The following is a 26713-nucleotide window of genomic DNA, read 5'->3' as shown; positions in this document are numbered from 1 at the left end:
CACAAAACGCACTCCTTCGCCTACAAGCCTCCATCAGGATTGCCGCTCGAAATCCCTCCTCGAGCACAGTGGGGGAAATTGGGAAGTGGGAGAAGAAATAAGCGGTGTCCTATAGTATCCTGTTGCTAAGGTATCACTCGTATCTAGTGCCTAGACTAATACCACTAGGACACCCGATATTTCTTCCACCTCCCAATTCCACCACTCTACCCTCAGAAAGAATTCTTCCAACATCGCTGCTCTCCAGAAAACGAGCACCGATCGCGTTCAGGAGTTACAGCCCGAGGTACCTGAAGGGCGAAAAATAAAGGAAGCGCTCGGGGTAAATACGACTGGCAAGGACGAGGCTACCTCAGAATCTAGGGGTTGATACGCGCCAGGTTAGAGGGGGTCGGCGAATCTGGAACGCAGGAGTGGGAGGAGCCTGTGGCCAGAGAGGGCGCGAGGAAAGCGCGAGCGCGAGGGAGCGAGACGGAAAAGGGACCAGCCGGGTAATTGGAGTAGACTGACGGGGTGGGATGGAAAGAGACCGAGGGAGGGAGACAGAGAAAGACGGGCACGCGACGGCATCTCACCTGTTTGCCAACCCGCCAGTCTAGTTTACGCGCCCGGTCATCCGCCGGCTCTACAAGTGGCTATTCCATCGCGACTCCAAGCCGCGTTCCTCCTCGTTCACCCGCGGCCGTTTTCTTTCACCCGACCGCCTATCGCCACGACGTTTACCGTGCGCCCAACACGCGGCAAACCGACAGCGGAATTTCGGCGGCTACGCGGGGCTTGTCGAGGGTCTCCCCTGGTCCTGGTCGGAGGACAGAACACGTACAACTGGCGCCCGGAACGGTGAGTACTCAGGGTCAGCGTACTTTAAGCAGTGTCCCAGTGAGATCGAAACCTCTTGCAACGCGATTCCCACGATCGCGAATTGTCCTGTGTATCGTTGCCACCGACTGTGATTGTTTTGGGTCTTGAGTTGAAGTGCGATGCGATTGCTGGGACTGCCGATGGTAGAGATGTACCGTGGTCGTGGAATTAGTTGGATGGTGAAGCAGATCTGTGCGGAGTGATAAGATAATAAAGTGGCAGGAATGTTGAGAGATGAGAATTTCAGTTGGTTTCGTTTGGAATCGCTGTATGTGTTTGTCGTCGATGTTTTTTGGTTGATTTTATAATTATGGTATAAGTTTTGTTGTTAGTTTTATGGTTGCGCTGTTTGGGCGACGATGATCGTAAGGTTCAATGATTTTCTAAGGTTCTGATCGTTAATAGAGATTGTGTTTAAATAATGTCTTACTATGTAGTTTTCATGATGAGTAGAGTACGTATTTTGGTACATTTATGGCAAATTTTAATATGCAAAAATATATACAATCTACAAAATGCACACAATTCAACAAAATATTTGAAGTTAAATGCATCGTACAGTATTTGAAAAGAGAAATAAATCTCTAATTAAGTTTCACTTATTTAATTCTGTTTACGCAAATAAGAATTTGCATGAACATCCACAGTCTAGTGATGAAAGACTTATGAAGCTATTTTAGTAGTGATCGAGTGATGTTGAAAGGTGACAGTAACTAATATTGAAACATAATTCTTGACGTATTTCATTTGATGTATCTGCGAATCGATTCGTGAAAAATAAATCACGAAAATTGAAATGCTACGGTAGTTGAAGCTTGATGTAGCATTTAGTGTTCCATTTCGGTTATTCCATTTGCGTCCAATAAAACGCATCGCGGGTCCCGGTGATTGGAGGTCTCGTCTCTCTCGTGTTATGATGAGAGAAATTTTCGTGGATGTTAGAACGTTGGGTCAGGTATTATAGGGTAACTCAGATTTGTGAGATCAAGGGCACGTTAAATTTCACCGAGGAGATCGTGTCTCTGGTATTTCAGTGCCTGCGATCTTTTATATACCTTGGATGTGTTATAATATTTGCTCGCTCCCATTTTCCAGGCATCGTTTTCCTACGTGTATTTTCATTGTATATACCGTCACAACCTGGTGCCATATCTTCTTCCCTTTATTGGAGAGAAAGGGAGAAGAGAAAATCTATAGCTGAGGGGATTGCGTTTTCCCGAGTAAAAAAGGGGTAATGAAGCAAAAGGGTATCGAAGGTAATCGCGTGCGTGAAATTGTTCCTTGTCGGTCGATGAAAAAGTTTTTACTGACGAGCCTCGATTTTGAATGTCGAAGGTCGTTATTTGAAAACTCTATTATTCGTTTTTTTAAGCGAAGTGGAACAAGTCATATCGAACTTCGTTTGCTTTCAGACTTATTTCTAAACTAGAGGAAAACTCTAATTTTAAGTAGAATGAAAAGAAAGCAATATACCCATAAATTTTCTTGATGAATATTGCAGTACACTATACAGTCAATTTTTAGATTGTTTAGATTTCATTTTAGTCGATAAAGAAATTTATCTCCGCGTCCAAACTTCAGGATAATTCAATTTAAGTTCTATCTTTGCAATGTTTCGTGAAGCTTATGCAAATGTGGTAATAGTTCAAAAGTGTATTTCAAAGAAAAATGTGTATAGTTGCCATTAAAAAGTGTTCCCAAACTCTGATACCCTGAAACTTGAGGCCATGCAACTGTGGTCGTGAGAACCACAGAAATCTTAAGGAAGAAGGAATAAATCTTCAAGAATCAAACTCGTCGATTCGTCAAACTTTCGAACGTAAACAGAAGTGGATATTAACAGACGGTGAGACAGCATCTACGAAGACTTATCGCTGAAAATGGCGAATAAATTTAACTCTTGGACTTTGATTCATCGCGGGGCAAACATTTCCTTCCAGACTTCCGTATCGATATGTAACTTCTTCCTCGAGAATTTCCAACTCGTTAGGAATCTTTACTGCTGCTTCTATTCTTCGAGAATGACATTTATCTTCTCAATGAATGCAGGGATCTATCAAAGCTGGCAGACTTGAGTATGGAAAAGCGCTCTGTAAGCCAGTAGTTTTAGTCAATCGTATCGCAGACAGACGAATGTCGTATTTTTGGTATTTGAACATGGTTCGTTAGTGGATAATAATTTCAACACTAGTGTAGTATTTGTACTATTGTAGTATAACATTTATAGTATTTATATTATAGTGGTCTAGTATTCATACAGTTTTTTTTTAAATATTATGTACAATTTATTAAATTTGTTACGGCTTTGCATAATCCTTAGGATTTAAAAATCGTTCATGATTGGCTTATTATTTTTCAGTTTTTAATTTGGAAATGTAAAACGTATGCTCGTAACTCACTTATTCCATTAGCTTTATCGTTCCATGTAATTACTCCAACAAAATTTATATTCCACGTTTAGATTTCCTGCAAAGTTAAAATTAATTTTACTTCGTTAGCAAACGGTATGATGTATTATGAATATGTAATGCCTGTATTACAGGGTTGTACAAAACTCTGTCATCCACTTTCAAGGGGGAAACGAAAATGGTAATTGAGGTCTTTTTGGTTATCTCGTAATTATATCGTGGTCCAAGCAATCCTTCCAGCACGTAATTCTCACGATGGTAACTAGTTGACACAACAACGGCGATTTAACCTTAATTTATTTGTTCGTCCTTTTCCTTCTTTCCACCATGGCTGAATACTAGATTCAATTAAAGCATCACTCGTAATTAAGAAAAATTTCATCTAAAAGGTACTCAAGATTCCTTAATCCCATCGTTGTAACCAAATCTGAGCACTAGTTTTACAAAGAAAATATTTTATGAAAGTGGATGACGAATATGGTATTTTTGATAGTTCGGTTCTTATTGAGAACGTATTTCACTTCTATCCATATTATAGAAACTTATAATATCGTTAATTAAGTAGTTCTTGGCCCCCTTTTTAATTGCAATGCATTGCTAATGAACATGCAATCCAGAAGCTTTAACTATTATGCAATAGCTAGGAGTAACTACGTGCATTGTTGATACTGATTAGCATTTATCTCAACATTCGATGTGTAATGTTATCTGTTTCGAATTATCTCATCAAGTAATTCAATTTTACGTTTCATCATGAACGTATTCCACGACCACTCTTTGCAATCTAATCACATAAAACGACTGAAATGTGCGTTTAATTTTTGGCTCTTGAATATGTTCCAAATTACATGCGTTGTTATACACGAAACTAATAACGAACGGAAAATCTCACACACAGAAAATACGCGAAAAGCTGAACAATTCATTCTGCCGTCGATGCATCACAGTGACGCAAAACGTATGGAGAATCTAAATATAACGTGACACAAAGATTCGAAAAACTCACGCGCTTCGATTCATTGTGGGAAGCCGATTGACGATTTACAGCCCACGCCCAATGAAACTGAAAACAGGAAAAAGCGCTTTAAAATTTCCCATCCGTCGCTGAATATTTCATTGTGTCCCATCGATGAACCTATAAAATATTAACTGCCGGGTGCTGGCGATTTCGTATTCTATAAAGAGTGAATGAAGATGAAAAAATGGAAGAGAGTAGGGTGCCAAGTACGCGCAATAAAGGGAAAATAAAACAGTCTCTTTATCCTTAAAAAAAAGACATTCAGCGAACAGAGGTCGGTCGTTCCCAATTTTTCCGAATGCCCACTGCCACCCTTGCTTAATATCGAAACCACGAGGCCGTGCATTTTCCGATACCTGCTTTACAATCATCGAAATCAATGCTAATGAACCATTTATTGGGGAAAATACAGCGAACAATGGGAGGGCACGTTGTGAAATCGGCGCTGATACGAGGGACTAAAATCACTGTGGCTCGTTCCTCTTTCCTTGCTAGAAATAAATTATTGCGCGAAAAATTTCGTCCTTTACTGCTATCAGTAATTAGAGAAATTATAGAATATAAAATTATGAGGGAGAAAGACTGGTGTTTAATTTGAAGTTAAAAGAATGAAGAATATACGTATATTCACATATTTTGCGAACATTATTTAATAGAGTTTAGGACAATGCGTGGGTTTCTTTGAACGTGAATTCAGGACACAAATAAGTGAAAAAAGTTCGTGTAAATGTTTGTTCTGCCTGACCTTATTTCCGAGTTGCAGCTGTTTTCGGTGTTTCGGTAATTTTTGCTTCAGATTGAGCTGCTTTACTTGTGTCTATCTTCGACGCTTTATATTTTGTATGTTATCTTGGTGACTGTTCAGTTTTACCGTTTTGTATGAATGGTTACAGTCTGCTCTCGTGATAAGGTCGTATGAATTGAAAATGTTTAGTGACATGGGAGAATCGAGTTTAACGCAAAAACAAGGACAGATGGAATCTCCATTTGACCCTTTTTCACTTGATTACTGTTACTTTTAACGTGCAGGATATTGTCCAATACTTTATACTGTGCTATCGATACTCTTTTCAATTATCTGTTAATGTATAAGAAATAATCGAGTTTAGTGAAAACTTGAATGTTTTAAAATAGGTATGTCAATTTATTTTGAAACGTGTGTTACACGTGGTATTTGAAAAAAAGTGAAAATATGGAAATTAACTGCTAGTGAAGAAATAAAATAGAAAAATAGCATTACTGGGTTCCTGGCACTAGAGGGTGATCATTATCCATTTTGCTTCACTGGTTCTATAAATAAATTAGTAGTTTTTTAACTATGTAGGTGTAGCATGTCTCAATGATTGCTGTATGATTTTCTACAACAGAAGAATTCATAGTGATTCATCTAATGGCATAATAAAATCGTTGAATATTTAATACTAAATCCATTCACCCAAATGAGATTTTAACTCCTGATTTTCCTGTGACACATGCACATCTTAGTCAACATATTCATGCCACAGCTAAATTTGTGACGAACTAATATGCATATTGTCTCATGAATGCAATATTCCGAAATGATTACTTGACGAGCGATTAAAGGTTAGCAATAATCAATGTTAATTACTGCAAACTAAACTAGCCCCTCGGATGTTACTTTGTAACAGCTTTGTTTATTCAAACTCATCATACTGTGAACCTCGTTTATTACGATAATCAATACCTATACTCAACTGATATGGAATAAATTATGAGCTGCATTCACTGGCACCTGGATCACGTTTAGATCGATATCTAATTTAGAGTGTCATTATAAAAGTCGTCGTTCAAGGGGGGTTCGTTATGAAGCAATTACGACGAATAATTTATCAGGCAGCCACTAGAAACGAATGTCCCGTAAGAAAAGGTACGTGGCTTTAGAATATCGATCGATCCTCAAGTCCCGTGGATTCCTTGGCTTTCGATTCCAATGCTGCTGTAATCTCTTGTTGACCTCTCTCAGGAAGAATAGAGAAAAGCTGTTACTCACTCTTGGGAATCATTTGAACGTTCTTCTGTATTTCTCTTACCAACCTTGGTCCATATCTTGCAGGAATATCAAAAGGAATTCTTGTTCTCTATCAATATGAACCTTGAACTGATCAAATTTATGAACACTGAAATTTCAAACATTTTTATGAGATTTAAGTGTTTAAGTCTAGAGATTTAAGTCTAGTTACTCCCACAAACTCATATAATAATTGAGACATTCATAAGTAGAATAACCATAATTTATCGTACAATCCTACGATCGTGGAAATCAATTTCTTCTCAGGATACTATATCCAACGTATTGTCATAAAGTAATTCACGAATCCTAAAGAGAAAATCCATCCAGTGACACAAGACAATTCCTCTGAGATCATTTTTCCCCAAATGCGACAGAGAATACATTTCTAAAAGCCTCTTACGTCTGCGGTAGAATGAAATATTCCAAAAAGTGAGGGTGAGAGAGGGGTGGCAAGGGTAGATACAGTGGAACGCAGTATTTCTTGTTGAACTTCTCTGAGGGATGCGTTCGCGAGAGGGCAGACGAGAAACGATAGCAATTGGATACTCCAGTCGCGTTTAAAACGTTCCTCGGGTTCGCTTATTCGCGAATTAGCTCGCCGTGACACGAATCGCGTAATGAATCCTTCTATCGTGGTAAAAATGGCCCGCACAGTGGCTCGACATGAAAATTAATTTATCGTAGCGGAAACGCCGATGTCTGAAGCACCCTTTGTCGCCATAGCCTACGAGTAAACATTTTCCATTTGCCACCGCGATGGAGAATTCCTTTTTCCTGCATCGGCCCTGTCGCGGCACGACATGTCGCGACGAGAGCGAACGCCAGAAAATCGCGGTGAAAACGCGCTCGAAGGGTCGAGCTAGTGGTACGGGTCGACGCTTTGTCGGGCGTGTCTGCTGCAAACGCGAAAGAAAATCGCGAATTAAATCGACCCTCTTTATCCTCGATTGTTATGCCTCTGTGTTCGACGTGTGCTTTGAGGCTTTGCATCGGAAAGACATTGAACATCTAAAAAAACAATGACATTTTTTATAGGCACAGTGGTTTGCTTATTCCTTTAGATACATTTTGTGTTAAGCTGGGCTTACACCAGCGATCAATTCGTGAACATTGATCGTAAATAGTGTTTGCAAATAGCTTGCAAACATTTTATCATTCTTATTTGATTCAGAATTCGGCAGTTTGAATTTCATGAGTAAATTACTGTGATTTATGCATTGCAATGATTCTTGCAGATTTTGTATCTTTATTTCATTCTTAGTATTACTGTTTAATGAATGATTTCATTTCATGGGATTTTAATAAAAATTTTAGTGAGACTTTTGCTAGTACTTGTATGTATGACACGTTCTTCATTAGTAGTTTGTTCATTCTAGTTCTTAGAATGACTGATGCATCTAGTGATACCTTATCTTAGAAGATATAATTTATACCATTAACAGCCCATAATTCTTGCAGCTGTCCTCATTAAGACTTCTACTTGTTCACTTCGACCTTAGCATGTATTTCTCAATAACAAGTTATAATTATAAAAAAAACAGTTTCACTAGAAAACAGAAAAAACTTATTAGGAAATGATAAAATACAAAAGTAAATAAAAAATGTTGATTCATTACAAAATTTCTGGAAGTATTAAAAAATTTATTACTCAATGTTCTTTTATTAGAAAACTCAATTCACAGCACTACAAATAGTTTCAGTATTTCCACAATATTTAAATCACAGAACTTTCCTTACTATCTCTTAACACTTCTTTTTATCGCTGAAAACTTCAGTTCAGTTGTCAGAGGTCGTTTCAAAGTCCACTTTAGCATGCTTGAAAAATTCGGTAAAATCTATCGCAGCGTTCTCGAATCCTTAAAAATTTCTCGAGTAAATTGAATTCTAAGACGTGAACGTGACCTAAATTGAAACAAGACACGGGCTGGGTGTAAAAAACGAACGGAAACTTGGATAATTCAAGCATTCAACGAAAAGTTCGTTGGTAACTTTTTAATATCGCGTGCTGCGCTCTCAGTGCACGGAATATCCAGCAATAAAGTGCTGAGGTCAGAGTCTCACAAAGAAGCGATCGTTGAATATCGTTTATAGTAAGCCATTAGCACCGGCCCCTATCGCGTCTCCTTTGCGATTAGGATCTCTCTAACTGGAAAACATTAAGAACAGTTCACAGGCATTCCTATCGTCGCATTTTTCTCGTTCGAGTTATCGTCTGGTCACGAGTTCACAGGATAATTGCCTCTGGACGTGACTATGAAAGAAGCTCTCTTCATCCGCCCTTAATTCATCCCATGGACATGAAATGTCGAGATTACGTTGCTCGTGGGTTCATCATTCCCTGCTGCACATCGCGTTTTATCAGAGGAGGGATGAAATTAATTAATTGATTAAATTTACGGTCAATCTCCAACTCTGCTACGATAGATCAGTTGAAACGAATGATTCTAGGATACGAGGTCTCCACTTTCTGCAGGTTTTCATAGTGTATGAAATATAAAGGCAAGGAGATGAATTATAACTCGAATTTTTTGATTAAGTAAGCTCCTGTGGGGTAATTCAAAATGGTTCTGATATTTATCTGACACGAAGTTTTTATTTTTAAGAGGGGGTGTATACAACGAGAAACGTAAAGTTGGGAATGAAATGTAGCTTCTATGAGAATGTAATGGGAACTTAAAAAGCGTGGGTTTCAGTCCTTTGAATTCGCGTGTAGCTTGAACTCTTTTATAATGGAGCGTTTTATTCGCGATTAATGGAGAAAGAAAGATTCCTCTTTTTAACTCACATACATTTTAATGCGATCAGATCTTTATAATATTTTTAATATTCTTTAGTAGTACATGTTATTAAAGAATTATGCATATGCCTCCACTTTTTAAAGACGAGTATTGCATCTTAAGCGATTGGAACGTGTAACAAGTTTACTTGAGAAATCGCGATATTTTTAGGGAATTTTTAACGAGTCTTCCTCTCAAACTTCAGTAGTCACAGATTTTCGTTATTTCTGCAGAAAGTTGATCATCCAAATCGACGCTCGACGTTACGATACGTGCTCTGAAACTCTCTGAACCGATAAACGTTGCATTCACTCAAGTTATAACGAGAAGCGCGATGACTGTCGTCATTCTAACGACATTTCCTGTAGAGTTTACTTTCTAGGTGATGATTTTAACGCCGCGAAGCTCAGAGATAAGCCCTTTAAAACTGCACGAATAATTATTTATCATAATAGCTTATCTCAAGAAAGGCTTTAAGATGACGCTCTGCACTCGTATGCTAGCTTATGTGAAATTTAAAGAGACTGCAGCGAAATGCATAACACTTTCCAAAGGTAATTTGTACAACAGTAAGTCGTACATAAAAGTTATTATTATTATCTTCGACTATTTTAAATATTTAAAAATAAGTAGTAGTTTCCAACAGAAATAACTGAAAGTGTTTTCTGATAAATTTATTATTAACCTGAGGCTATTTTAACCAAACGATATTAAATCATTATTAATTTTAATGTAAAAGTTTCAAAAAATGTAAAACACATAACTGTTTAATGTGAAATTTAAAAGGAAAATATTTTAAGTATTTTTCCTGGAAAATATAAAAGAATTCAGTAAAAGCTCCCGTGAAATCCTCCCGCATTCGTTGTATACAGTTTTTACCTTTTTTCGCTACCAAAAATAGTTCTATAAAGGCAGAACGTCTATGGCATTTTGCAGGTGAGTTGTCATGTAGCACGACCTATATCGATCGCAGGTCGAAGCGTACGGTTTAAGGGTGTGCACCCTATATGGTCCCCGGAACATAACCTTAATCCGATTTATCTGCCTTCTCAGCGCGATCAGAATGTTAAAACGAATATCCGCGCGCGTTTTCCTCTGCTCCTCTCGATCCGATCGACGTTCTTTGCATTCGTAGAAAACTTTAAGGAAATACGAAAGTTGGACGGACTTCGGGGCGATCTGTTCTTTCCTGTGAATTATTTACCGTCGATGAAGCCTTTTTGCATTCAAAAGAGTCGTAGCGCGAGGGCTGGAGAGTGATTTGCATTTATTATTGAGACCTATTTCTTACACAACTGGGAAATAATTCTAGGAATATTTATAACCTTCTCTAGTATACAATTTCAGGAAGTTACTAATTTTAGGAAAACCTAATTGTCTTAATTATTCAAAGCACGTTCAAGTAAAAGTTACGGAATATATTTCTCGGATCAGCGAATAGTACATTTTCATCTGAATGAATTATATGTCCAGCATCCTCTTACCGAACCTCTTCAAAGGAAAAACGCAATCCCCCACTAAGTTCGTCGAGTACCTCTAGACATAGTTCACAGAATTTTTATGGTACTTCTGCAGAATAAAATCAATGAGTGGATTTGTTACTGATAGAAGTAGATTGAGTGAAAAAGGTAATATCTCTATTTTCACTTCGATATATCTAGATTTGACTTCTCCTAATTCTGTGTTCAACATTAGTGGTATTAACAATTCTGTACGTGTATATATTTCCGCGAAGAATTGGGCTTTAGATAGTTATCAGAGGATGAACTCTTGCAACTTTCCGATTAAGTGATTAATTGGATGAAGATTAACTGAGCAGTGAGAGATTCGTTGTTCCCATTGCACACTCATGTATAATAGCAACGTTGTTAATGCTGAACGTTGAGCTTAATTAAGCTACGCCTTCTGACTAACGTTTATTATGCAGCACTCGCTTTGAGTCGGCTACGAAATGAGGAACGAATATCCACGGGATAGCATGTATATCTGCAGCATGCAAAAATTGCAGGCGTAACGAAAGTCAGAATGCACACTGGCGAATTACTACCAATGCATTTGATTTTTATCGCGAAAGTTTCTTCCACCCTAGTAGCATTATGAGTCCAAATATGCAATGATTGCGGTGACATTCACTTTGCGACGCATTATTTAAGACAATGCTCGTAGCAACGGGAGTTTTACCTCACTTGCATACTAATGCATTTGGGCCCTTTTACTTACTCGTATATTAATGCTGGGAAATAATCAGAATGCTCATAATTCAGCATTCTTCAAATAAATTTGGATTCAGATTACTTGTACATTTTGGGCGAAGTCTACTTATGGAACTAACACTTTATTTGTGACTGATAAATGCATGTTTATGGTGATAATATTGCATTTTGAAAATACAGATTTTTATGTCTATAATCTTATTCAGTGTTAATTATATGTAAATAAGCTTACTATATTATTGAATCTAATGTTGAAATATATCATGTAATGTTTCTATTCATTACTCAAATAAATTTTATTCATTCCCTAGACCTAAAAATATTGCTATCAATATCATTAATCTGGTCATTTCGTTTCAATGAAACTCGTAAATTATTGCTGCTATCAAATTGATTCGTTTATCAACTAACAGGTCGAACATTTTACGTAAACGAAATGAAGTAATATTAATTAATCTCACGATTGCTCGTGTAAACGAATTTCTCTCCTATCACTGAGCTGGGTTCCCTAGACCATATTTGAAGTTGCTTCGTGTTAACGGACTCGTTATACGATTTTAACGTTGTCAAAGATGCAAAGGACTCTGGGGAATTAGTAGGGCTGCTAGAACTACGGGTGGGCAGTCTCTGAAAGTGCATTCAAATATTCGAATGTTTCTCATATTACTATTTCTAAATGAAGTAATCAAATTTCATTGTGATATTTACAGGTGGTACAATAATTATAGCTATTTTAAAATATCGTAAGAAGTTGGTAGAATTTTATTTTTGTATCACTAAAAATTAGGTACTCTTACGATTAAATAAATCTATTTAGATGCTTGTCAATTGATGTTCAGTCGAGTAATCATAAGAATGAAATGAATATGCATAAAACATTCAAATATTTTTGGCGATTCCACTCCATCACTCTTAAAAAATCAGAGAACTATAATTTCAACCTCATTAACCCTTCACAGTCTTTTGTTCTGAACGCCTACCAGCTTTTCCCAGTTCACATTCCTTCACAATATTTTGCTCAGTCTCATTAACACTGCATTCTGACTCGCTAAATGAAGGAAATCGCGCGATCGGTCGTGCATCGAACGTCATCAAGGCAGGGAGTGGAACACGCTTCGAATAGGCGTTAAAAGCCGATCTTGTGCTCTTCATATAAGAAGGGGGTGGTTGGACCTTGCAAGAGCATTACTCCCGTTCTCCAAAAAGGATACTCGGGAGAAAGGTGCTTTCGATGATTACGCTAGCGAGCACGCGAAGAAGAGAGTATGAACGAGCCGTGAAATTGCCTCTCTGTCAATCAACCGATTCGAGGCCGAGGAGAAAAGGCCGAAAATAGAAAATGAGGAACTCGAGGGTAATTAATGACTTCGTCTCAAGTGTACTTGTACCAGCGCGTGTGATTTCTTTATTGAAATTCTCATCGACATGTGGAGTAGGAGTTTATAATGTTTATAACGTTTAAATTCTACGTTGTTCATATTTATCTTTTCTTACTGGATATTAATAAGAATATTAATAAAGAGTGAATATTATATTGGAGTGAATATTAGTAAGAAGTAGGAAAACATTCGAATATTTGCACAATTAAATCTTTATATATTTGAATTACGCATAAAAATTAATATCGAGTAGGAAATACTAGATATTTTAAGTAGTATAGTTTTAGAATGCCTCTCCCCTACTATATACTCATAAAACACACACTGTATGTATACAGAAATACATTATTTATGAAGCTATTTGAAACACTTATATTGGAGTTTAGCGATTTTTTAAAGCGGCAAAAACCAGCGGAAAACATTTCGGTTCGATGTTTTATTGCGCGCGCGCACGTTTGATATCTTCAATTGATACTCCGACAGCGGGAAGTGATCGATAGCCATGATGTCACGTGTTGAGGGGTATGAAATAATCCATACGTCATGTGTTAACTTAATTTTGTCCGACATTTGGACGCAGATATTTCATGCAGTGAAAACTTGACGCGTCTCTACTTCTAAAAGAGCTTTAGCAGTACATTTTCAAACATAAGTACTTGCACATTTTAAATATTTATATTACGTTCTTTTTTTAATACTATAAATCGTAGTACACGTATTATAATTGCATGTTAGTCAATGACATATGCTAATAGGATCCTAACTACCGCGAAAAAACAATTATTTAAACAATAAAATTACTATCTCAGTAACTTCGCGAAGTTACTATCTTAAGCTGACTCACAATCAATTTCTCTGTTTTCAATCGATTCAGTGCGAGAAAAATCACTTCTCGATTTTGTGAAAATTCATTTTCCATTGTATACTGCATCAGCTTCAAAAGTTTTCATCAAAAGAACATGAAATATGATAGGCGCACAAAAACACTGAACTGAAAAGAGAGGAACTTTTCAATCGTCGGGTCAGATCGATAAGGAACAGATCGTTCTATCAGCAGGAGCCCCAGTTGAAACTTTTCGGGGAGGCTCAGACGAGCCCCTTACCCGGAATCGCGTTAAAAATGCAATTAAAATGCCGGTACCCTGTTGAAAATAGAGCGACGTGAACGTAGTTTGCAAAAGTTCAAAGCCCGCTGCACGGGACATCGTCCTGTGAATATTTGCAACTCGGAATTCGTTAGAATTCCTGACAGGTGAGCTTTTAGGTAGTATATTTTTCCAAACGAGAATTCTTTCGTTTCGTCACAGAGAGAAGATTTGTAACGATCAGCACAGACTATTTATACGATGATTGTTAGCCAATTTGGTGGACGTACGAAAAGTTATGTTAAAGATACAACATTTTAATTTCCATTTATCATCTAGGAAGAAATACTTATCTTTATCTTTTTTAGGAAACGAGATTCCATTATCTAGAGTCTAACAGAATTGAAGATATTCAGAGTGTGATTGTGCATTGACAGTAGCTTTTTAAAATTTTAGTTTCTGTATGTATAATTTGTTTATATTGCTGCAAAAAAATTAAAGACTCTTATTGGGAGAAATAATTGTTGTATTAATTGCCATCGACAATATCTCTAGTATCATCCTTTTGATCAATACTTTGAAGACTATTTCTCAAATATGGAATAGGTATATTAAATTCAGCTTGATTAAACTGAATTAAAAAGTGCCTTGGCATTTAGAAAAGTAAGTGCGATGCACGAGTTTCTGTTTCAAAGTAGCTCAAACATATAATGGCGTAAATTAAAGCAAGAAGGTTTCTACATGACACTACATGATCACCTATGTACATTAACCTATTATAAAGTTAGAAGGTATAGACGTGCAGCTGAGACACGTGTCCACACAGTTTTTATATTGTACTGTGATCTACTTTTACTCTTCAAGTGGAGTCAGCCGACATATAGTTACAAAAGATTGTCCTCGAACATTCTACGTTCGATTATTTCATATTTCGAGGTCTCACATGATCAAATTCACCTTGCTGGTGCGCGAGACAGCTATTTTAAACAGGAGAAGAGATTCGATGACAGGCTGGACGACTTAATTAATTGGCGCAGTCGTCTGGCAAACGAGATATTTGAAATCGAGTCCTTGCTCCGTCATTTCATCGATTCTTTTCGTTTCTGAAAACTTACAATATTAACTTCTTTTCGACACACTTCTTATAAAAAGATTTCAGATCTTATATAAGATTCTGAAAATTGCGCATATTGCAATTTTAAATTAGAGAATACGTCTATCTATTTCATAGAAATGTTAATATTTACTTAACAATTTTCTACAGCACGATTGATATCACATAAATTCTCTTGTCTCTTTGTATACCATATCGTATTCATTTCCCCAGAACTTCGTTGTTCAATATTTGACCAAAAGGGAAAACATTTTATGCAAATAAATCTTCTAGTTCGTAAAAAGCGTTTGGAAGCATTTTCAGGAGCCAGTGATACAGAAATATTTTCACATTTGCCTTACAATGAATCGCAACGTCGTGTTTCGTAAGGACATTTGAAAGGGAGATTTTACACGGATCATTCAGAATCTTTGTACAAACGAATACTGTCGGAACACGGATAGCTTGAGAAAACGAGGGCACTTCTGAGATATCCAAGCACTTCTGCTCTATCCCTCAAACGTGAAATTGGAAAGAAATTCATATGTGAATCTGTGTAAGTCATGTAGTAACACGTGGTAAACGATCGAGGTCTACTTTGAACTGTGACAAACTTCATTTTGCACTGAAGATAACTTTTCAAAAATTAAACAATTTTTTGAAGCTTTAAAATTTACAAATAGAATAATGGGTTTTATCATCTTAGATTTGATGGATCTGTAATTTTGAATTTCATTTAGTTCAGTCTTCAAGGTGTAGTTATCCTGTACAAGACGCTTGTCACTTTCAAGGAAAACACTCACAGTGACGTTAACTTGCAAATGTAAACACTTGTTAAATAAATCGTGCTGCATGACGGAGTAATATTTGCAGAACAGATATTAAGGTCATACAGGATATATCAAGCATTACTAGCAGAAGGTTGAATTCTCGACAACATGTTCGTTTATTTTGCTTCTCTACTGTTGCATCTGGGTTGCAATATTTTCTTGTCTACTTTATTTGTTGGTGATATTTTAGGTGCCATTATGTCTTCTGTCGTGTATAGCGATAAAAGAGTCTTACTATTATTACCAGTATAAAGAACTAAATGCAGTTGCTACTACTTACTTGCAATTACTTTGTTTCATAGAAAGAGCACTTTTATCTATATTATTTATTCTCTAAGTTGCACTTATTTTTTACTTGCTTGGTTTATGTTACAAACTTAGAGTGCAAAATTTTTCAAAGATAAGCACAACAAATTCTTTTATCGAATGTGAGTTAGTTTTAATAATTTCGCGTAGGAAATAATTTTCATTTACAAAAAGTAGATCACTTATTTAAAAAGTATTCTTATAAATAACTTTTTTAGATAAATATTCGTTTTGGAACTTGATACTCAATTATTATTAGTCACAATGAATCACATATAGAAGCTAAACGATAAAGCTTCTCAATCCTGCTAACTTTTTCGTTCTTCCAATACTCTAAAGAATATTCCTGCTTTAAATGCTTCGAGTGCATGATATATGAAGTGGCTGCAAGAGTCGACGATAAAGGTGGTCGTCGACATAAAGAAACGAACAGCACCGTCGTAAGAGCTCCCTTTCTTTCAAACCCACTCCCTTGCATTTCACTGCTCGTATCTTTTCTACCTTTCTTCATTATGTCTCTTTGACCATTGCTCTTTCGCGAAAGCTCTTCCCTTTTAAGCTATCTCCTATTTCTTTGAATTCTCGCCTTATCTTCGACCAATTTGCTCTTCCCTTGATAATCTTTAGCCTTCGATCCTACATTTCTCTAGGATTATAGCGTTTCTTCATATTTATCTCCTGCTTGGAGTAACATTTTTATTAGAGGAAACGTGCATTTGCAAGAAAAGTTAACGTTAAAATTCGAACAAGAAGGAAAATTGCTGCTCGTTGCAGTAGAATTATCGTTCTTATTCTCACAAAAACGAATAACACAGGAAAGTACATAAATACAGTGAAACTGGGTACATCATTTTTCACCATAACAGCTAGGGATTAATAACTCATATAACCCCCAACAGGTACATTACCGAGACCCATTCACATGTCCATTTTTCTCTAATTGTTTCTCAAAAGCGATAAACATAAAACTCTTCGTTCCGAGTAATTCCAACGAATTATAAACTCAACAACAAGTCTACAGCAAACAAAACAATTCCTTTATCAAACTAGTACTCCCTCTAATATACACATACATATGTATATCATCGTGTATAAGATACGAACACTCACATTATTGGAAATGCATAAAACATGCTTCAAATAAAATTCTGTAATATAGTTTTAGCTACAGATCCTATCTGAAACGATTATTGCATAAGGTTAGCAAATACCAATGACAATAAAATTTGATATCACTTAGTATCTTAGACAATATGTACTTATAGACACGACTCCAGATAACTTCCTTTGCCATGCTTAATAGCATACACAGTCCAAGCTAAGTTTAAATAAAAAAATCTATTTCATGCATTTCCAGCAATGTAAAACTGTCCAAATTCTTACGCACAATACATGCCAATTACACGACTCATTCGATAACGTTCGTGTCGCTTTGCACCTCCAAAAAAGCCACTTCCCTCGCACATATCGATCGTAAAGCTTTCGCGATCGCATTACAGCGTGGCAACCTTTCGCTCAAAGCTCGCCCTCCGAATGGAGTCAATTTCTCGGTCAGCCGTGCACCGAGGCGTCGCTCATAAAGGCGCCGATAAAGAGAGCCGTGGAATAAGTCGTGCTGGCTCGGAGGGAAAACGTAAAAGGCGACAAACTGTGACGCTGTTGCTTTACAAGATCGATACAGAAGTGTGTACAATAGGTGCAGGCCGATTCGCGCTCGCCGACTTGGCGTTCCTAGCCACGCTATTGAATTCAGCCAGGGGTTCGGGGGGGCGGGGGAGAAATTGAAACGACGCCACCCAGGAAATCCTTTGGACCGCGGTCGGTGTGCAACGCGTGGCAGCTCGTTGGCGAAGAAAACCGCCGACCGATATTGTCCCCTCGGTTCGAGGGATGCGTGGCCTCGGCGGTCGCTTGTGTGCGTAGTCGGCGAGCGATTAAGCCCGCAGCGCCGATGAAAGTCTTGGACGGGACGATCGATTGCGATTCGATTATAATTAGCTGTGTTTCGGGGGCAATTGGAATCGGGATTAAATGATTTTCCCCGTGGACCCGTCAGGGCATGCAGCGGAATTAATTAGCTGCATCTATGGCGGACGATCGAGATCCTTTCGTTATTCGAGTTTAAAACGGTCTACGTTTGCTCGTTCGAGCTTCGAGGGGATCTTCCTTTGTTTCGCGAGACTGAGAGTTTGGACGATGGCTGGGGGGATTGGTTTGGAAAAATTGATCGGGAGTTTTGTGATGTTTGAACTTTGTTTGGAAGAGTTTGAAAGGAGTTTAGAGTAGAGGGAAAAGGAAAGTGGGATGGTACGTGGGTCTTTGTTTGAGTTGATAATGTGTGGTTTAATTTGTCTCAAGGCACTTGTATGTTTTAATTTATTGTGTAAGGATATTTGATACCTTTAAAGTTAGTCATTTTTAGTGATTATTTTACATTTGAATTAGTATTATAGTAGTTTTTAATTGTATAATATTGCACAAATTGCGTTTGAGGCTTTAAGTCCTAATTATTTGTTGTCATAGAAATATGTCTGACCTGTCTTATTCTACTGATTGAATCTACTGACATTGCGCCTGGCTTAGCTGATACACACTGACAGTAGAATGAGTCTGAAGTAAGACATATTTCACTTCTCTTTTAGGTATACAATCTTTAAAAATTAATGATTCCAAAACTTCAATCTCATCATTATTCAATTTCGTCCAATTTGGCACATAAAATCAGTCCTCAAAATTTCTGACACAAAGTAAAGACTATATCATTCATATCACATTTTTTTCAAAACCCTTCAAATGCCATTTCCATGGAAACTTCCTTTTAATATAATAGTACATCAAAGGATTGCTATCAGTCAGATAGAGACATGCAAAATCCAATGAATGAAACAATCAAACGCTACAGGTACAAGAAAAAGAATTGTTTGAGGAGGTATTGTGAACAAATATCCGGCAGAAGATCGAAAAAGTGTGCGATCTGTGTGATCAATCTCGTATGAATAAAAAGTCGCTGCTTCGCTGCAGCACAGCATATCGACAACTTCAATCGCTGGACGGACTCGAATCGACTATCGGGCACGTAAAAATGCTGGAACGTGACAGTGAATCCTTTCTCCTCAATTTTCTGACTTTCTTCGAACGTGACAGTGCCAATTTACGCGGAGGACGGTGCGCAAAAACGAGAACGCGAAATGCAATAAAAGTGGCTAGCTCATGGCCCATCTAAAGGGCGTTCGACGATCGCGCTCGAGCCTCGGCGAGCATTGATCCTCTGTAATCGATGCTCTCGCGGGGTGTAACCGTACGTACGGTTGGAAAATCGTGCCACTGCGTGCCTCGTGTCACGCACGCAGAGTCGTGATGTTAGATAAAATCGAAGCTCGAAGGCCTTTCACGCGCCCCACTATTCCCTGTATTTATGCATACGTACGTTCGTTCTGTGTCGTGATTTGCTAAACCTGACTCACTAAGCCGATAATCTTGTGCAGCGAACTCCTCGCCTATCGAGCCCTGCTGATTTTCTGAATCGCCTCACACGAACACTGCTTTCTCTTCCGTTAGATCTATCGCTGATCGTCGACCCTTCATGGCTTTTTATGAAAATGAGTATTGTTCGAGACGTGGTAAATGTTAAAGCCAGTTGTTTCGTGGAAAAAGTTAGTCACTTGAAAAAGCTTGCACTGTGAAAGAGATTTTATGTTTTGATATGCTGATTAAAAGAACTTATGGTTGAGCTCTATCCATGTGGAACATTGCTGAACCCATTTTCTTATGAAACCATCGAAATGATTTCAATCAAATTCTGACTGATCATAAAAAGTGGTGATTGATTATTTTTTATATTTTTTGGATTGTGGGTTCTCTTAATGGTAGTACATTTGATCAGCAGATAACTGAAAAAACAGGAGCTGAAGTTAATATTAGATTTTCTTCATGATTTATGAAGTTTGCTGCTACAGGATGGATTTGTAGCAGGTTCATATTACTTGATTCGTAGTTTTACCTGGTTTTACTTTAATTGAGCAAGCGTAGAACTCGGTTCGTCATTTAAGTTTCGTTGGTACTTCTTTCCTGGAGATGTCCTCCCTAGAATTTACTTTTTACGGTTCTCCAAGCGTCTAACTTTAAAATCACAGTAAAAATTAAGGTAATTCTTTGTGACAGTTGAACGTGATTCGTTTTTTTCTTTCGTTTTTCACTTTAATTCTTCAAAAGTTACAATGAAAGCTTTTGAAATCTTCTCGAGTATTAAATTCAGTCTTAGTTCATTTGCTATCCCCTTCTACATCAAACTAAAATTTCATCTCATAACTTTTTACTGTTATCAGAAGCATGGTATTATGCATCCAAAGTTCCATAACACATCTGTTCATATGAATGTAGGGCAGATAACATCAAAAGGAAGGAAAGAAATTTCTTCTGTAAGTGAGGTATTTGAGAAATTAATTGCGTCGTTGCTTTTAATCATCAGATTTAGTGTACTGGTCCTATCCTTGATTCATTGTATAATGAATTGAACGCAGGTCCATCACTACTTCAAATGATGAAGAAGCTCAGAGTGAGAATACCGAAGAGTCAAAATATTTACTATAATGATTTGACACTGAATAAATCTACAAAAAAGTAAGGATATTAGTTTTTTTAATTATACGAAAGTTTGCAATTTTATAAATACAATAAAACTTGAGAAACATAAGTAATACCTATTAATTATTGGTAGAATTGCTGCAATTTAGTTTTAAAAGTAGCCCATGAGAATAAAACGCGAAACAATTCGTGACGATGGAAACTTTCTAAAGTACGCCTCCTATCAGAGCTCGAATTTCATATCTAGATCAGACGCAGTCGAGAGAGATAACATCACACGAAACTTCCTGGTAAGGGGACCCCAGTTACACTTCAACGATGGGGTTTAGCTTTATCAGGTATCGTTTGCATTAATTTCGCTCGATACTCGGACGTTCATTAAGCTTCTAGTGATTCTTATCAAAGTTTTTGAAGCATTCAGAAAAGACCAGGTGATAAAACATTCAGTGAAATTTGAAACCGTGGAGCGCAGAAAAAATTTAATTATTTTACTCACAAGTATTTCGTGCATCAAAGGAACATTGTATCCCCTCTGTGGCTTTGTAAGGCATAATCACTGTTCTCTCGAATATCGCATTACGTTTCAAAATTTTCCTAGTCCCACCGTGCACTGCTGCGAGGAAAAACAGGAACGAAGCGAGTCACAGTTTGACAAGGGGAAAAAGAAAGGCAAGCATCCTGTGGAACACGTGATAGCTGGAAGCCAAATAATGAAATAAAGTCAAGTAGAAAATCTTGTTAAAAATACCATGCTCTTCACGTTCTCTTGCGAGCCTTGCTCTAAAGGAGGACATCGCGAAAGGCAGAGAGGTACCATAAACTCGTGAACTTTTCTTCTTTTTGTCCTCGCGAGAAAGGAACACGTAAAACAGAGACGAGAAATAAAAAACAACCTGTGGCAATAACTCGAACGATTATTTAGAACGACCTTGTAAGCTCACATCTTACTGACGAGTTTATAGCGGGAGACAAATTTCTGAATACAATTCAGCCATAGTAGCACATTTCGCTAGATAACTTAATATGCCAGATAGCGTAATATAAAAAGAACCATATACTGAAACGTTAGTATCATCTTACAGACTCTTATAGACTTTGCATCTACCATGTTATTTTTTAAAAATATAAATTATATCGAAAATGTATCCTACGCCACAAATTGGTCCGAATAACTTAGCATTCACACTTGTTCCTCTCTCTCAGAAGTTAGGCCCTCATAGCTCCATTACTCCAGCATGTTTTAGAGAAATACAGGTTGTCGACAGAGCTCTTCTATTTTCCATTGGTAAACAAGTAAACAAGCAAGTGTACCCTGTCACAGTCTAAAGGAAACGGAAGCTAGTACAATGTTCGTACGAGTACGCAAATTCTAGGAGGTAAACATGCAAATAGATAAGAGAAGAAGGGGTGTGAAATTTATTCAGCTGTTAAAATCTATTGTGACGTGTAAAGAAGAGAACACAGAGGTCTGAAGAAGTAATTACAATTAATAGACACATACTATATGTCCACAACATGTTGGAACACAAATGAAGAAAAATAGAAATTTAACCCTTTCATGATCGAATTTTCTTGGACTCTGAAAAAAATTCTTTTGATCAGTTATTAATAATGGAAAATCAAATATGCAGGTTTAGTATTATTCAAGGATTAATGTTGCATATATTTTGAGAACTGAAATATGTACAGCTTTAATGTAACGTCACAATAAAAGATGAAGTAATAACGACAGAGTTATTATGATGTTACGACCACTAGAAAGAGAGACAGAGATCCGCTGGTTAATTGATTGGAGAGTAGTTGGATTAAACTAGAATTATCGAGTACGTGAGAGTTGAAAATTCGGTGTGCTTTAAATCGCGTGTGTCCCATTTCAGTCCAATTGCTGCATTAGTTATTTACGAGGGCAACGTTGTGTCAGATCGAGAGAACACTACGGATTTTATTCGAAGCCATATACACAGCCACATACGTGATAAGCGAAACAAATTGGGCTGCTGTAAGTTAATAGTCACATCATTAGCGCAGTATCACGTTTTACGAGATTAATTATATCGAAGTGACTAGGAAAGAGTTAGGACAGTTATTATGTCAATTAAATACCATTCATGAACATGTTGGGGCAATTTCAATAGTACAGAGCGATCCTTTTAGATTGCTTTAAATGTTGACAAATATCCAGGAACTCTACAAAGCTTTGTAAACCTGACCTAGAATTCTACCCAGTAGATACAATGTGGTTGCCTTTCAAATAATGAGTTTGCTCGAATGGAACAAGGAGAACTACACCGTCTTTGATCAGACGCTAGTATACAGGTAGATAGAGGGTTTACTGGAATGCTAGAACTAGCCATTTGCGTTATGTTAGGTTGAATATCGATTGAAACAGTAGATTTGCCAAAGACTGAACAGTACCATGTAGAACCCTGTGGTGTATGCATATATAATACACAATTTGAGGTGAAACCAGATATCATAAGGGGGCAGGAACTAATAGACACAAATACCGTTGAAGTCAAGTTTCGTTGAATTTGGTAACACCTAATTTCACTACGGAGAATTTCATCGATAACTAGTGGAATAGAATTTCGATGAACGTCCTAAACCCTAAACACGGTTAGTTGGCCAGGATTTGATGGGACCCCACTGAGCACTGCCAGATTCAAGCAGATTCTGTATTACTCAGCTCTGCCCTGATGTGTTTCACCAGATCTCGCTAAGCTTAGCTTGGTGAACATAATGTCGTTATGAAAGGCTGGACTTTGGACCAGACTACGCAGGACTTAGCGAAAATTTGCGAGTACATGTAGGATCTAGTTGTCAGTGCAGACTTAGCGAATTTTGTACCAGTTCAAGGCAGCTGGGATTTTGCGACGATTATCAAATTCGACCCTTTAGACTCTGTACACTGTTCAAATACATATCACTTATGAGTAAAATTTCATTAATTTGAAACTTGTAAAATAATATGAAATACAGTTTAAAATGTCCAAAAAAATTAACCCTGAAAGTGAACTATTTTTATTAGAAACAGTGTGACTTCTGAACTATACTCATCATTATCATTCTAATATTCTATTTAACTGAAAAAATATTCGTCAAAATTGAAAATGAAAAATATTCCACGCAATTAAATGAAAATTCAATATTTTTAATTTGCTAGTTTTCTCGCGTAGAGTGATATACTATATCAAACATCTCGCACAATTGTAATAATAAACCATAGGAAAACAAGTACGCAAAGGATGAAACAAACAATGGCCATCGAATACGAGCAGAATTTCTTTCAAACATTCCACTTCACAGGCATGTTCGAAGCAACACGTGCCTGCAGAAGCGCAGAGCGATACTTCGTGCAGAGGATCCTCTATTGTATGTACAACTGTTTCGCAGCTGTGTATCACGAATGAAGCAACTTCTGGGTCGCGTCACCGATAGGCGTGTCACCGATGCAAAGCGTTCGTGTGGAACGCAATTTTCCAGGAGCATGCAGCTCGATACTCGTTAATGATACTTTGATCGCACCTACCTTATTATTGCCCTGTATTACCTCATTAAAGTCATGTCACGAACACATCGAAAGCAATCTGCGTCAAATGATTATCGAGGATGAAAGGACTCCATGGAGTCGAGGGAAATGAAAATGCGCCTTAGTCTTCATCAACGTCTTACAATGAAATCGCAACAAGTACATTTTATTACACGTGCAAAAAGAATGAGCATGAATTTCAGAGTTTTTAAACTCTGAAACGAAGCTGCAAATACAATCTCATCATTCCTGATTTTCATCTTATTCTAGCATATCGACAACACCTGTCGTCGACCACCCTCTACATAATAGTTGATATCGAAACGAACAGTCGTTAGACGAAATTGGAGAATACAGTGGAAATTGAAAAATTGTAACAGTGGATTGAAGATACACGATATGTACCAATAAAAATCTAGTGGCACGTGACAGCCTAGCAAATGCTAAGCGTAAATAACCTCGGTAAATCAAGAAAACAAATTTGTGTCAGTTAACAGTGCTCCGTGGTTGGATGGCTCGAGTACGCTTAACGAGATTGTTTATTAACCTATTTCCGTGTACAAACTCTTTTATTGATTTCACTGGTGCCCTGCCCGTATTCGCAACTGCGCTGCAAACACGTAACTTTGGTCAAATACTGTTTGCACGTTCCTTTTTTCTGAACAAAATTGCTTTCGTGTACAAATATTTCTGCAAAAAAGCTGCGTCGGGTTACACGCGACAGTTTCAGCTCCTTTTAATCTCCTGTCGCGAAAAATATGAGCCCATTCAGTCGGATGCATGGTGGGTATTTCGTGAATGAAAAGAGTTGATAAAAACGGAGTTTCGCTGTAATTCCAGGTTGCGATAGCCCTGCACACCCACGACTCAGTGAAACGACTCGTTTCAACAGCATCGCGCGTCGTACTACCAGAATCGAGGCAACGGTTCAACGAGATTCCCGTGGCAAATGTAATTTCCTGCTTGAATAAAGCCAATCATTAATGACGCGTTCAATCCTCTAGCCGAATCTCGCTCAACGCGTACATGCTAGAATTTTTCACCAATTTCTGCTTATCCATTGTTCCTGCCTGGATGAACAGCACTCGATTAAAGATATCATAATTTTGGAATTAATTCGGGAAATTCTGAAGGATTTATAGAACGATAGAGAGAACAGAGAATTGATCGAATTATTAATGGAAAAGTAAAAATACGAAAATTCGCATTAAAATTGGATTTTGTTCTGAGAATAATTTGTAATGTTTAAATCCTAGCTAGTATAGTGGACTTAAAGTTACGTGAATAAACAATTTTTATATTTATCGGAGTATAATAAATATTTTTAAATAAAAATGAAAGTTTGAATCATAGTGTTAATACAGACAATATAAAATTGAATAATATAAACCGACATTTTTAGTTATTTTTTTTTTATATTTTGCTAATAATTTCTTCTCAAAATTAGAAATGCATTTGAAGAAACTGAAGTTTTCAATTCTCACGTGGAATTTAAAGTAATGTCATAAAGTAGTATAATATTTTTTGATAATCTATACCGATGGAAGTAAAGCATTGTCCTCTGAGTGGGAAGTATTATAAAGGAGATAAGAAACAGTACGTGCTGCTCCAGACCATTATGTAGCCAGTGTAGTCCTCCTTTTTCCTTCTTCGGTACACTATGTTCGCAGCATGTAGCGATGCTATAGATGGTAGAACATCTAAAAGCACGTTTACATTATCCGACCTATATTTTCGATATTGACTCCATGTCGAGACGAAAGTATTTTCCCAGCAGGAAATACTTGTTCAGAACTTGCTTCTAGAAAAAATCTGCCACTTAAAACAAGTATATTCCCTTAAAATGTGCGACTCACGGATCAAAAATGCATATGCACATAGGCTGTTATACATGTGAAGTGTTATCTAGTCATTTTTATGAGACTATCCATTGATTTGGTCAGTCTTATCAGTACATTGCCTCGCACGATTGATTATACTCCATTTCTCTTCGATGAATCTTTCTTTCTTTATTCTAGTCTGTATAACCTACATTTATCTACTTGCATTAAATACCATTACTACCATTAAAATATTGTTATAATTGTAAGTTGTATATTTTGTATTTCAGTGTATCTCTTATAATGATCCTGATTGATATACAAATTTCTTTAACACAAATCCGTTCTTCACGACTTTCATCTAGAAACCGTAAGTAATTCCACTTTCGAATATAAAATTTGAGAAATGAGGCTTTCAGCACGTAAGGATCATTTCTCGTGTCATAAAGATAACGATTTAATTGGCTGTACTTTTATGGAAGAACGAATCACTAATGAAATCTTTTTTTTCCACACAGTGAGAAGAGAAAAGAATTAGTAATAAACTCTGAGAGCAATGACCAACACTAGCACAGTGTTTTATCGCTGATTTGAGCCATGTTTCTCCAAGCAAGGAGAAAGGAGTTCAAATTTAGATTCAAATTTAAAAATTCTCTTAGAGTACATAACAAGTCCAAGTTGAAGATCAGGTGCCTATAAAACTTCTTCCTCGGCATTCCCGCTAAACTTTACTACGTGTTAGAACAGTTTCTGCTTAAAAAGAAATTTTTCAAGATAT

General features: G+C 37.2%; 1 protein-coding gene across 1 annotated transcript in view; it reads left to right on the top strand.

Moving 5' to 3' along the window:
• Positions 1–615: 615 nt before the first annotated feature.
• The window catches only part of Unc-13-4a (BAI1 associated protein 3), an 88812-nt gene continuing 62714 nt past the window's right edge, over positions 616–26713 (top strand). The window contains exon 1 of the mRNA XM_076390034.1: positions 616–840. The gene's annotated coding sequence lies outside the window, so the exon portion shown is untranslated. The remainder of the gene's footprint in view (positions 841–26713) is intronic.

Source organism: Calliopsis andreniformis, chromosome 2 (genome assembly GCF_051401765.1).
Source record: "Calliopsis andreniformis isolate RMS-2024a chromosome 2, iyCalAndr_principal, whole genome shotgun sequence".
Classification (NCBI taxonomy): domain Eukaryota; kingdom Metazoa; phylum Arthropoda; class Insecta; order Hymenoptera; family Andrenidae; genus Calliopsis; species Calliopsis andreniformis.
Note: the sequence above shows the minus strand (reverse complement) of the source record. Positions and strands in the feature narration are given on the sequence as shown.